This window comes from Pleuronectes platessa, chromosome 15 (genome assembly GCF_947347685.1).
Source record: "Pleuronectes platessa chromosome 15, fPlePla1.1, whole genome shotgun sequence".
Classification (NCBI taxonomy): Eukaryota; Metazoa; Chordata; class Actinopteri; order Pleuronectiformes; family Pleuronectidae; genus Pleuronectes; species Pleuronectes platessa.
This window is the reverse complement of record NC_070640.1, coordinates 12946753-12960660: the sequence shown is the minus strand read 5'-3', so window position 1 is coordinate 12960660 and position 13908 is coordinate 12946753.

The following is a 13908-nucleotide window of genomic DNA, read 5'->3' as shown; positions in this document are numbered from 1 at the left end:
CATCTCTGCTGGGTTATTGTTTAAGTCTACATTGTTTGATATTTATATTAAAAAGCTATAGTCTCATAATTCAAAACCTAAATAACAAATAATTAAATAACCAGTATTGTAAGTATCTTAAATCGTCAGGATGCAATCAGTTGTAGGCATATGAATATTAACATGTGAGAAGTAATTGAGTGTGTGTGGTATTACTGTAATTGTAAATTGCAGATAACATATGTATTGTCCTTCTTAAATTACCCCCGTGTTGACAATTACAATGATAAATGAAACTGAGGGGCTGATTTTACTGGTCACTTACAATTTTGTCATTTTAAGCAGGTGTTGTGAGTGAATTACTGATCGACTGTCACCTTTTAATAAAAAAGTTCTACTATTATTTAAGGAGGAGGACTGAGGGCTGGTGTATCTTACAAATGTTTTAAATTATGTGCATGTGTGTGTGCATGTGTGTGTGAGGCAAAAGTCTAAATGTGAATGTTTTTAATCAGTCCTCGTATACCCTCTTGAAAAACCGAAAAATGGCGGAGGCATTAAAAACATAAAAGGGAAAAGGGCAGTAATGAATTTAGAGGAAAATGGACATTAATGGTATTAGCATTACTCATGTTCCATATAACAAATTATTGGAAATTTGACAAGCACACCAAATTATCTCCTCATGCCTGACGGGAGTGTGGTTAAGTCCTCTCTACCCGCTGAGGAAAGACAATTTCTGCTCATTTTACTATTTTTAACAATAGAACCAGCCCATTAAGACAAATTAATGTCATTATCAAGTCTCTATGAAAATGACAAATACCACCGTTTCGAGCAGCTTTAGAGGCTATTGACAATAATGAAATTCGCTGTACAGGTACTGAAAAGAAACACTCCAAGTAATTATTTTCTAGTAGCTTGTTTGTCTGCCATCCGTTCATTTGCTTTCAGCTCAATTATCTGACTCTGTGAGCATGTGGAGGCGCATAGTGCTCCGCGGCCCACAGAGCGAGGGCCCTAATTGGGCAATTACCGTTCTGTTTCGGGGCTTTTAGCTCCAGTGGAGAGTGGAGGGAGACCGCGGCGTGTAAAACCATGAGGACCTCACATGCACAAAACCACACATATACACTGTTTAAACAAAAACAAAACCCCACGTCCTCCATACACATAACACAGACCTATAGGGTGCAGCTTTAGTGCGGCTCTCGTGCAACTAACACTAAAAACATAAAATGTAATGCGAGCTGCAGGCCAGAACACAGTCATTTCACTGACACATAATGCAGGTGCAGCACTGAATTATGTGTATTGTCACTTTTCAAACATGTGATTATGTCACCGCGGGGTAAGCTACCTCATGTACATATGCATTCTTCCAGGTTTCCCTTTAAACAGCATCTCATCTGAGTATCCAGCGGCTATAAATAGCTAAGAGTACTTACTGTGTGACCCTGCTGAGTTTTTGGGGGGTGGGCTGAGGTAGCGGGGTTGCAGATGGTCTATAATGACGAAGGGGTCAACAATAGGTACCACTTAAAAGTGTTGTGCATCATCAGAAAGCTGGAAACTACAAGATTCACATACCAGTCGTGGCAATCAGGTCGCAGCAATGCTTTAGCTGTTTAGTTATTTCAACTGCAGGTGAAAAACAGTCAGGGAAGTTTGTGATGGATTCGTCCGTCTGCATTTCAAACCCAAAGAACTTCTTTGACACGACAGGAAACACAGATTAAAGGACAAACCAAAGGAGCAGAGATATTACACAATCAGACATTTCCCTTAACTTCAGGGAATTAGGAAAATGATGTGAGTTTCACAGTCACCAGACGTGATCCCAGCTGAACACCTTTGACAGACCTGTGCCCTGTTTGTTTATTACCTTCCAAAACCATCATCAAAATGTCAAATGAGGGAATAACCTGAAGAAGAAGCCAGAAGCCAGAAGCCAGAAAAGTGACTGCAAAACCAACCAACACAATTTAAGAAGCGATTAAGTAACTTTTAGAGACAAAATACAAAATGTCTTTGTTTTTAATAATTTGCTTCTCGTTTAGCAACTTATACTACATGCATGTTGACAGGAAACGCTAATAGGAAACAAAAATTATAAACCAGTCCGATTACACTTTTTGTGGATTTGGATTTGTATTTCTTCTGAGCTGTTTCAGAGGGAAAAAAAAAATCCTTGATTTAATTTGATATCAAATCTAATAATATAAATATGTAGTTTAAACATATTGGTCATAATAACAGGCCTCTATTCTGCACTTGGGTCTCATCTCTTTGTTATGGACACAGAGGCTAGTGCATCTATAGTAATGTGCACAACCAGCAGCGAATTGCAGACTTTAAACCTGTGAAATAAAAGTTGGCACCTCAGCCCTCTTCCCTTCCCATCTCACCCTCCTCCTCGCTAATTTTCATATTATCCCCGAGCCTGTGTGCGCTCCCCCTCACTTTACATGCTGTCACGCGCTCCCTGGATCATGCAGCTCATGTTAATTAAACCCTCTTTCAGATCATTTTCTTGCTCAAGTGGCCTCAGTGCAGCACCCATTAGGCAGAAAGCTCTGTTATCTGAATTTCCAAATGTAGCTCAACATTTATTAAAGTGAAATTCATCCAGTAATTGCCCGCCTCGGTATGCCCCATGTCTCCCTCTTACCTCCAGGGCCACCTGCTCAGAGACACCTCCAACTATTTACTAGCATGACGCAGGGTAATTAGACCTCTGTGACCCCGTCCACTAAGAGCCCCATAATTGCGTTAATAAAAAATTTACAGCAGCAGCATGAGGATCATTATGTAAAAATACCCGGTAATGAAGCATTAGCCTTGATTTTTATTTGGATTAAAAACAGCTATAGGTATTTAGAGGTTACAGTGTCTGCTAAAACAATATCAGATGAGAAAGTATTTTTTCCTCTCTTCATTAAATCCCTGTTTAACTATATGACTTATTGCCAGACAGCTCAGAGGTAAGACGTCAGCTACAGATAACAGAGTCTTCAATTTAAGATTCTCACATTTGGTTGCTGCTGTACTAACATTTTTCGAACAGACCCTGAACACAACACCAAACCACACTTGAACACAGGCCTCTGGGAGCACATGTAATACATCATGTTGTAACTTTGCCACACTAACATTTATTATAGCTGCAGCTGTTGTTTCTATGAAAACCCCAAATAAGGACATTTGAAATTACGCAATATTGGCTATGTATCATTCCTTCCATTGTGTCCATCATCACAATGAACATCGGTCATGAAAGTAAATCTATAGAAACAAAAATAAACCTCTCGTTTTGTTAGCACTCTGTCATCAAGTTTAGTTTAGTCCAGCTTGCAGGAGGAAAACAACAGCGTTACACAATAACTGTTCAGAAGTCGACACCACGTGTGCGACCTCATCCTGACGACAACAAAATGTATGAATGCAGCAGGAGGAGGAAGGAGAAAGAGATTCAACTAACGACAAAGTCTGTGAGGAAACCATGTGAACTGTCAGGTAACGTGGAAACCAGCTTTATTCAACATATTCTAGAGGAACATCGGGATGTCAGCCACTATCCATCCTCAAACTTTACTTAATTTGAAGTATTCAGGCAGAACAACAGATTTGTTTTAACATTTTAGAGTTTTACTCTAGGTGCTGCTGTTCATGCATGGAATTCCAGGCATGAGTTTCCCTTTATGGTTTGACATGTTACAACTGTATTATGAGATGTGGAGATCGAGATTGTTTCTGAACTGAAAGAATCTTTGCAAGGGGGCCTCCATCAACATGTTTGGGTTTTGAACAGAATGTGTCTTTTTGCCCACTAACACCAGTCAAAGTCATTCGATAGACTCAAGAATTTGTGGTAATCTTCCTCTGTTTTCTTGTTGTATTAACAAAATAGTGCAATACAAAGCAAGTATATACTTTGATTTGCCATATTTTGAAAGATAAAACACTGGGTTGGATTTAGTGGTACAGGGTGAGCTACTTGATATTAGGTCAGCTGTCTGATTTAATGTGTCTGGTTATTTCATACATTATATATTTTTTAGCAGTGCCATTAAGACAATATGTCTTTAGTTATTTTGTAGAGCTGAAATTATTTACTATAAATCAACTGAGAAATAATAAGCAACAGTTATCAACACTCCATTAATTATTTTTGTGATATGTAAAAGTGGAACCCTTCAGGTTGTCACATATTTTTCACTCAATCAATCACCTTTTATTTGTGTAGCCCTTATTCACGAATCACAATTTGTCTTAAAGGGCTTAACAGGCTGCGAAATCCTTTGTCTTTTAAAAGTAATAAGGAAAAACTACCAAAAGAGACCTATCAGATGTTCAAAGTATTTATACATAAGAATGTCTGATAGAGATGACAATTAAAATGGAGGAGTTATTGCCAGTAATAGAATATGTGAGTAGACATATTGTATATCAAGCAGTCTCAGTTTGAGTTTTGGACATTTAATCCACCAATTAATTTTCTATTCATTAAATTCTTTTTTATTGTCATTTAATGTAATTTTAGATGTGTCATAAAAAGTTGTAAGTATAATTGTTGTCATCTCTTGGAAATACAGGCAAAATCTATTTAGTGAGACGTCACTTTCCTTCCTGGAATCAGGAAAAAACAGTTTCCCATTGGTTGCATTAGATTAAATTGGATATGAAAGACTCAGTGAGAAATTATAGAATTCAATCCAAACAGTGACAGATACTGTAGCTTCCAACGAGAAGTGCTTACAGATAATCATCTATATAGTGACATCCTATGGCCAAACAGTGTAACTGCAGTTACTTGTTTGATTTCCATTCAAATCTGTGGTCATCATCTTTGAGTAACAAAAAGTGGTTCAGCAGTCAAACATACAGCGTTTCCCAAAATATGAGCTATGATGAACTTTCTCAGAACAAGTTTACGAGTTTATTTTTTAACACACTAGTAAGAATCTCCTTCAATGTTCGCTGCATGAAGCTCATTCTCGACAAGACCAAGCGGCACAGCCTTCAAGTTAAATCCTGTTGTGTGCATCTTCAGCTTCTCTGTCACTAACTTTAAAAGTTGCTTTTACTTCAACCGCATGATAACAAAACATACGTCTACCTAATACCTATAGCTGTTCCCTAACTGCAGATAAATACCAAGTCTAATGATTGATTAGCATATGAAGGTATTTGAACATAATGGGCCACACGCTTCATTTAACATCAGTCCTGCAGATCACTACAGGCTCCCTGTGGTTTTCTCACCAACTGTCTGTGTTGTTTCTCTGACCTGCCGCTGTGATTTAGGGGACAATCATGTCGTTGCCCTCTCCCCCCCTCACTTGCACTTTCCACTCTCACACTCAGCAAACACGGATCCCAGCAGACACAAGGAGGGTTCACCAACATCAGTTTTAAAGTCTTTACACCGGCGTCCTGTCAATTTTAATTCCAATCATGAAGTTCTTTCTCGAAATAAATAATAAAACAGTAAATGATCGCGCACCAGCCCATGTCTTTTAGACATTCCATATTAAATTACATTAATATTTTTGGGGGGTTTTACTTCTGTTTTCATGTTAATCTATCTCAAGGTCTGAGATTAGTTAGAGGGGATTTTTCCAGGGCAGCTGTGTCTCAGGAGGCAAAGAGGGTCGTCCACTGACCACAAGGTTGGTGGTTCCATCCCCGGCTCATGGAAAGGATTCAAAAAACTAAATTGCTCATAGGTATAAATGGTTTGTATTAGAAAAAGCAATGTATGGATGTGATTGATTAGACTGTAGTGATTATATGGCTATTATATTTTATTTAATTGCATATAACATTACATTCTCGTTTCAAATGTTTTAATACCAGTCATTTGTTGTATCAACGATTGGTTTTATTATTTCACCTTTATAATTGGTGCATTAGACCCACATTGATAAATTGCTGCTATGTGTGCCGCTGTGTGCTCAGTTTATCAGTCACCTGCAAAGCTCTTTGAATTGCACAAACAAATCATTTGGATTTGATCAAATCTATTCAAAGGGCTTAAAGGTTCTCATCATCATCATCATGAGCACAAAAACAACCATTCAGATGAATCCAGGATTCTTGTAAAGAGTCAGAAAGTAGATGTCAGCTACTATTTGCAACAAGCTACACGGTAAAGCTGTGATTTTAGATTTTTATGGTGAATGGATCCTGTGTTTACCGCGGCCACTTTGTTGTAAACAAAATGTCGGCAGCTGTAGTTCCAGACAAGATTAATGAGAGATCAATAACAATTAGTTTGTCATTGTGTCTGTTGTTAATGTATCTCTCTTTATGTGCATCTTTGTTCGGGAACAACACCGCTCCCATGTTCAGTCTCTTTGGTTAAAGGCCTGAATGGAGAACTGAGCCGAGGCCTCACTCATTACCAAGCCGGTCCTGTTGGTATTTACAGCATCATGGTGGGTTGACCTCACGGTATTCATGGATTCACACCTCACACCCATTCACTGATAGAAAATAAACACGGCTGCTCCGGCCCCCAGAAAAAGGAGCCGTGTCCCCAATGCGGGATGCTGCACAAGGAAGCAGGATCCAGAACACTAATGAGGAAATGAGGAACCTTTCCTGCCTTCAATGCTCCTCCGGGCTTCTTTTTATATGTGATCGGTCAACCGTGCACAATCATCCACCTGCTACCTCCAAATGATGGATGCTGTTTTTGTTCTGCTTCTTACTAAAAGAATTTAAATGTGTTTTCGAACATGTGCACTTTGTGCCCCACAACACAGGCAGCACTGCCAGGCCACTGGGGGCTGGATTGTTGGGTTTGGCAGGCCGCAGAAACTCGGCCGTGTAAATAATTAAGTGTGAATCTTTCTAACCAACAGCTACTTTATCATCCAAAATAAGGGTTAAGTGGATAACACATAATCTGATCATGTGGATCTGCTGCAGGGCACAGAATAAAAACCTCCGCAAAGGGGATCATGTTTTCACCCGTCCGTCTTTTGTTTGTTTGTTTGTGAGCAAAATTTCACAAAAAATAACTCTTATAATAACTTTTAGGACGTTTTTCAAAACTGTCTCTGTTTTTCCAGGGAATGATTCATGGATCTTAAATCCGGCACATTAAGGGAACATATATCTGAGTGTGTGATATTTGGTGCAGCTTGATTGAATGAAAGGGGACTGTTGGGCCTTGGCTGTAGTGTGCGCTCTCCTGAGTGCCAATGTAGTTGCATCCTTTAAAGTATTACATTTAAAAAACACATAAAGAGTTGTGCTTTGATACCCAAGGCAAACACTGACACAACCAATTCTACAAATAAGGAGAAAATTGACAATAAACACCATTCAATCCAGAAATCATCCACCATCAAAACATTACAGGAGAAATCACCACCGAGAGCCTGGCACATGAAAAACACACTTACTCTTGGATGTCTGTCATGTGAACTTTTTCCTTCAAATTGTTCAACTATAATATTTTAAAAGAAATTCAACTGCTTAAACCTGACCAACTCTTGTTTTGTTGTGTTATTGTTTAGTGCATGTTTGTCAGTGCATGTCTGTATCTAGTATTGTTTCCTTTCACTGCCCTATACCAAACAGCCTTCGGAAATTAATAAAGTTGTATTATATTATTGTTTTGTAAAACCATACATTTATGGCTGTAGTGAGGAAAGTCTGACTTGAGTCTCAAACCAAACTTTGTCCTCCTGCTTCAACCTGCTCCAACAATGAGGAGACACCTGTGTCATGAGCAGGTGACGCTTTATTTAAAGCAGCTGTTTAAGACGCTCCACTCTGCGGCCCGACGCCGAGGTTAAAACCACAGAAGAAAACAAAGATTAGACTCTCATTGTGCCGATCAGCTTTAAACATATGAATCTTTTGCTGTTCGTTTGACTGTGAAATCTGTGGAATCACTGTTTCTAAAGACCAATGAGTGAAGCTAATCAGTGAACCCGCCTCATGGGAAGTTTACCAGTATTTGGAGATCAACCAATGTGGAAGAAAGTTGCATCCTGGTGTTTTACAGTCGGCTTGAAGTTAGGAAATGGGATTGTTTTTCTTTATTTTGAAAGATTAGAGATGAGCCAACAACAACAGTCTCTTCATACAAGCTTCTAACAGAGGCCTTTTTCTTTGAAGGCTGAGAGAAACAATTCGGTCGGAGCCCCAGCCTCAGCAAAGGCCGACAAAGAGCCATTACTGAAAGGACGAGGAGTTCTCAGCAATAATAGAAAAGCAAATGTTGAGAAATGAGAGCTTAGAAGACGAGAAATTTTGATAGAATGTGTGAGGATAGTGTTAAATGCAACTCTCGGGGGAGAGCGTGAAAACAAAGGCCGGTGGAGAGGGGTATCGGCCGAGGTCAAATTGTGTCAACCTGAGTTACGTCCAGATGAGCGCACCGAGGTTGACCTGTGTTCCAAGTGTAAAGCTGCACCGGCCTGTTTAAAACGCTGGCTTTCAGTCTGATTCCTTGATGTCATTATATCTCCAGTGGGCCATGTGCCTTCAGTTGACAGCCTCACAGTCTCCCCACGTTATTTTTTCACAGCCAGACCCGTCGCTGAAAGCGTCACATAATCGGCCGCGTTTGAGAAATGGCACATTAGTGATGTGGCAACAAATTGGGCTTTTCATAAATTCAGAACAATGACAGGAATTCTAGTATTCAGAGGATAACTTTCAAAAGCCTGTTTCGGAGGAGTGTGACCGCGTCCTCCCCTGTGTAGGCACGGCCTGAAAATGCTCAGCTTATTTCTGCAATTTGTTCTCATCCAAAATGGAACATTGCATTAAGATGCTTCATATCACTGAGCTGAACTCCCTGGAGGTTCTTTTGTTACAAGCATGTGAATCCTGATAGTCGGGACCTCACTTAAACATCAGCGCAGAACTTGAGTAAAGGGAGACATTTTTTTTTTTGACAGATGGATGTATTTTAAATTCATGTTAGATATTAATACACACATCATGCTATTGTTCAATGCACTGGCTGATCCCAGTGTGTGAGAGAACTATGATTTCCATTCACCAAAAATAGATCAAATGGCTAGAATAATGTAAGAACTGTTTTACATACGGAGCTTCATGTCTGTGATAACAAAATATATGTAATCTCATTATCCCATAGATGATATATAGAAATGCTAAACACAGTCAGGTCCAGTTTACTTATACTTCGGTCCACAGAGGAGACGAGCAGGGCTTAACCAGAATATTTCTCAAACATCCAGAACTTATAGATCTTATGAGAAATGGTGATATGCTGACTCTTGGGGGAAAAATGTGGACTTGTCAGTCACCTGTTGCTCTGCTGAGTCTAAATTGTACAATACATTCTTTTACACATTATGTGTTGTTGCAGGAGAGGGGTTTTCCCAATTGGAATGCATGTTGGATGTAAACGTATAAATGGTTTGTTAATAAATGGAGCATTGGGTTTATACAACAACTGACAGGTGATGCACCCTCTAGCAGACAGGAGTCTGTCGTCAGTTTGGCAACTTTATTCTCCCTGGTGCTGTATTGTCTTTTCCACCCAGCAGCTAGACTCAACTGACTACACTGTTTACATCACTGCCATAAAGCAGACTGATGCAGTACTATCATTAGTACCATTTCCTCCTGTATATGCAATAATAGAAATAAAAATAAATATGGGTCAACCAATGGGGAAACAATGCATGAAAATGAAATTTAAGTACATCTTCTGCTTGACAGTCTGACTTATTATTTTCTTAGCATAAGACATCAAGTTAAAAGATTCCCAGGTCGAAACACAGGCTGCTTTTTTCAGGCTACAAACATAAAGATAAAGAAAGACTGTTTCAGGTGCTGGTAGATTTTGTGGTTGGAGCCAGGGTACGACTGTTTCCCCCTGTTTCCACTTGTCAGGCTGTATCTTCATGTTGAAAGCAAACATATGACACTGACATCATTCTGCTGTTTTCACTCTCGATTGTTGTAATGTTTACCAAACGTCATATTTTTTTAATACAATGACAGAATATTTCCATAAGTTCACAAGAGCTTGAATTAATAACGCCATGTGACTTTAAATACAGTAAATAGTGATCAGAGATGTAAAAACTAGAAGGTAAAGTTAAAATAGGTAACTTATGGGACATATTCCAAACAGTGTATTAAAAATATGCAAGCAAAACATGTGTATACAAATTTTAATTAAGTAAAACAAAAAGTTACAATAAGAAGAAGAAGTGATTGCAGGGTCCACCACCAACTGGAAACGATGCTCCAATAGTTTACTTAGATATCCACCTTGTGGTTGGGAAGAAGTACTACACCTTTTACTGGTCTGATGTCAGTGCATGTTAATCATAACTTCATCACTTTAATAATCTGAAATATCGGTTGAATATTGCCAACAACATGGGAAACATTGATAACAGATGTTACACAACAGAGGAGCAGAAGCAGATCTGTCATCCAAAACGAAGGTAAGTCCTTTAATTTCATTTATAACAGTTATTTCAGATATAGATTTTCTTTGGTGCTGTTCTTAATGACAGAGAATTAGTGAGCAAAATCACACAAGTCAATGTTGTGATTAGTTTTGTATTCGTCCTCTAGGTGCTGCTCATAGGTGGAACGCATTCAATTTGAAAGGTCTCTTCGTTAAAGGTCGTTCCCCACAGCTCAGGAAACCGTATTCCCTGTGACTGCTCTTGATCCCTGACGTTGACCCATTGCTCAGGCGGTGTGAACAGAGCGAAGGTTTACCTGTGTCGAGGTCATCGGCATTGTGCATCCGATGACTGCCCTGCTCGTTTTCTCCTCTTTATATCTCTATTTGAATTGAAGCGCTTGAAGCTCTTTGGGGGCCTCGCGTGCCCCCTGAGATCGGCACTGATGATGGACGTTTCTCTTTTTTTCCAGGCTGCACTTCGTGGCCTTGTCTGCTTTGCAGAGATATTGTCTTTTCTTCCTGCCACCCCACACACACGATGAGATTCCTCGGCGCACACAGTCACACAGGCTTTTAGACACTCATTAGCCCCAACTAATACAATAAGTGTCACCTTCCATTACATGGTGCGGGGCTGGATATCAGGATTGGAAAGCCACCAAATCTCCACACAAGGGGCGCTACCCCCTCACGCACTGTATTGTCTTCCAGCCACAATGTGGAATTGTTTTCTCTTTGCTCTCTCACAAGTCTCTAAATAAAAATATATACTTTATATATATATATACTTGCACATGCTGCGAGTTTCTTACTGGTGAACCTCCCACATTACAGGCTATCTGTGAAGGTGCACTCATTCCTTCATTGTGTGGACCTTGGTGTTAACTCTGGTTTGTTTCAGAGCAGGCAGCTGTTTACAGATCCACCACACCCCACCCCATTCAAGCCTGTTGTCTCGCATACAAACAGCACATGCAGAGTTGTGAAAAATCTTAATTAAGACTCCTAATTCTCCATGCTGTCGCCTGACCGAGGCTGTGCGCTCACGTGAAGCACTGATGAGGGTAGATGGAGTTGGACGGGGACAGTTGCTTTGTTTGCTTTCAAGATGGCAGGGAGAGAGGAAAAGACTGTAATGTAAAAAAAAAACTAAAAAAAAAGCAGCTTGAAATCAGTCACACAGTGCAACACAGATCTTTGACTGTTAAAACCAAAGAATACCTTTTGTTGGCTCCTGCAAACTCTACATCCACAAGTCTGTTTCAATGCGGCTCAAAAGTTGTCTTTGTTTAAGAAAATGTGGAATTTGATTATAATTCCTCGTCTGGAATTTCTCTATAAAACTAACTTTTAGAGCCCTCCGATGTTCCGAGAGGAGTCCAGTTTTTTCCACAAATGAACTGTAAACATGCAAATGTGATTCTCTGTATTCTCCGTAGTTCCTCGGCAATGCTGTGCATCAACGCAGGGATGAAAAACATGAAGTGACAAGTGTTTGCCACATGTGAAGGTGATTTTCAAACGTGGCCCTTTGGTTATGAGGCTGCTCCCTCTGAGCGGTGGCAAAGGGCATGTGGTCCTCAGTGTGCAGCAGATGCCCCGGAGGAGACTTGCGACAGATGAGTTGAAAATGAGCGTGACGTGTGTTAAACAGGCGAAGCCCCACAACACTGACATATGACAAGATGATGGGCGTAGGCAATTATTATTGTCTCCACTTAAGCAAGCAGTAAATATTCAGTGCAGAGCGATTTGAAAGCAAAAGCCACGATGCAAATCAGCCTGAACAGATTTTTATCGCAGGCTGCATGAGTTGTCTGCAGAGATCCAACACGACACAGACAATGAGATCTATATATTAAGCATGCAAATTTTTATTTTTATTTTGGATTGATATTTAATATTTCAAGATAATAATCAATCAAATATATCTATATTTTTTTATATTGCAAGGTTCAACTTTAACTTTTGTTTTCTTTCCTCGGCCTCTTGTTGTTGTCTCCACACCCTAGCAGACCTTCAACCTCAGTCCTTCCTGGCCGACAAAGGTGCCAATGATGGTGAGTCAGGCATGGGGAGGAACATGCCAAGGAGGTGCCCCCCCCCCACCCCCCACCCCCCAACCACTACCAAAACCCCAGCACCCCCCACCTCTACCCACCCTCCAGAACCATTTGGACCACAGGGAATGGGTTAATCACATTAGAGGCCCAGAAGAGAGATGGGAAGTAGACAGTACCGTGACAGCCGGGGTAGCACTGGCACGACTAATCCCGTTAGGCCAAGGAAAAAGGGGGACGCCATCGCGCCTACGAGGCTGAGAAAAGAAAAAAACATTTTCCCAGGAATGAGTTCACCTGTATGGTAACACAGAGAAGTTGGTCTGTTGATGCCTATTAGAAGAAACAATTGCACTTGGCACATACAAATGTTTTTTTCATGCTGGGCACCACTTTATTGTCAGCGGGTGAAAACAAATCTGCAGCAGACAGTGGCATCGCATGAGATCCTCTTTCATGCCACGGTGAAGCAGCCCCCAGCAGCCCAGTGCCATCAGTCTCCCAAACAGTGAGAAGATGGGGAGGGGTGGCGCAGGATGGATAGGGCTTACTTCATCTGCCTTTGTAAGTGCACCCGAGTTCAACCTTAATGTAAACCTTTGCAGGCAGGATATGAATAGGATGCTCTCTATAAAAATATATCCTGCTGGGTAATCCGGCAGATGGCCACAGCAACAGATACCATGACCAGGGCCGGACACTGCATGGGTAACAGGGAACGTCCGATCAGCCGCCACTCCTCAGCCTGGGAGATGTGGAATCAAGATTCTTAACTCCCCTTGGCAACGCTGGGAAACAGAGCCGTCAGTTTAGATCCATCAAGTCCCCACTTAATCTCACCCACCATTTTTTTCTTTCCCCCCCCTATTTTCTCTTTTTTTTGTATCTTCCCCTTTTGTTGTGGGGATTAAGCCAAGTGGTAAAACAGTGATTTAATGATCTTTCCATGGCTATGTGCACCACTTAAACCATGAGACAAACAAGCTGAGGCATTCTAAGAGTCACCCCCTCTCAAGGCGGCTGCTCAGGAACTGTGAGGCTTTTGATACAGCGTTAAGCTCCGGCTGATCATTTTTCCCACTGTCGTGTGATGGGTCGCACTTTGCTATGGGAAAATCTAAGGTTTTGTGCTTTGTAAAGGTCCATTGTAAACAAGCGGCGAAGAAAACAGATAGATTTATAACGATAAGGTAAGGTGAGTTTAAATAATTTGTTAACTGGGAAAACAATTTGAAAATAAATACAAACTACATCCAATTTAGACCAATAGGGGATAATTCCTTTAATCCATACAAACAACACAACAAACCCCCAAAAAAGATATGTCATAAAAGACAGTAAGTGCATCATGAGTTGTAGTTGAGAACATCACAATCTTATGCTGAGGAAAAACTTGTAATATGGTTGAAAGCTACGAAACACAGATTCTATTGTTTTATCATATCC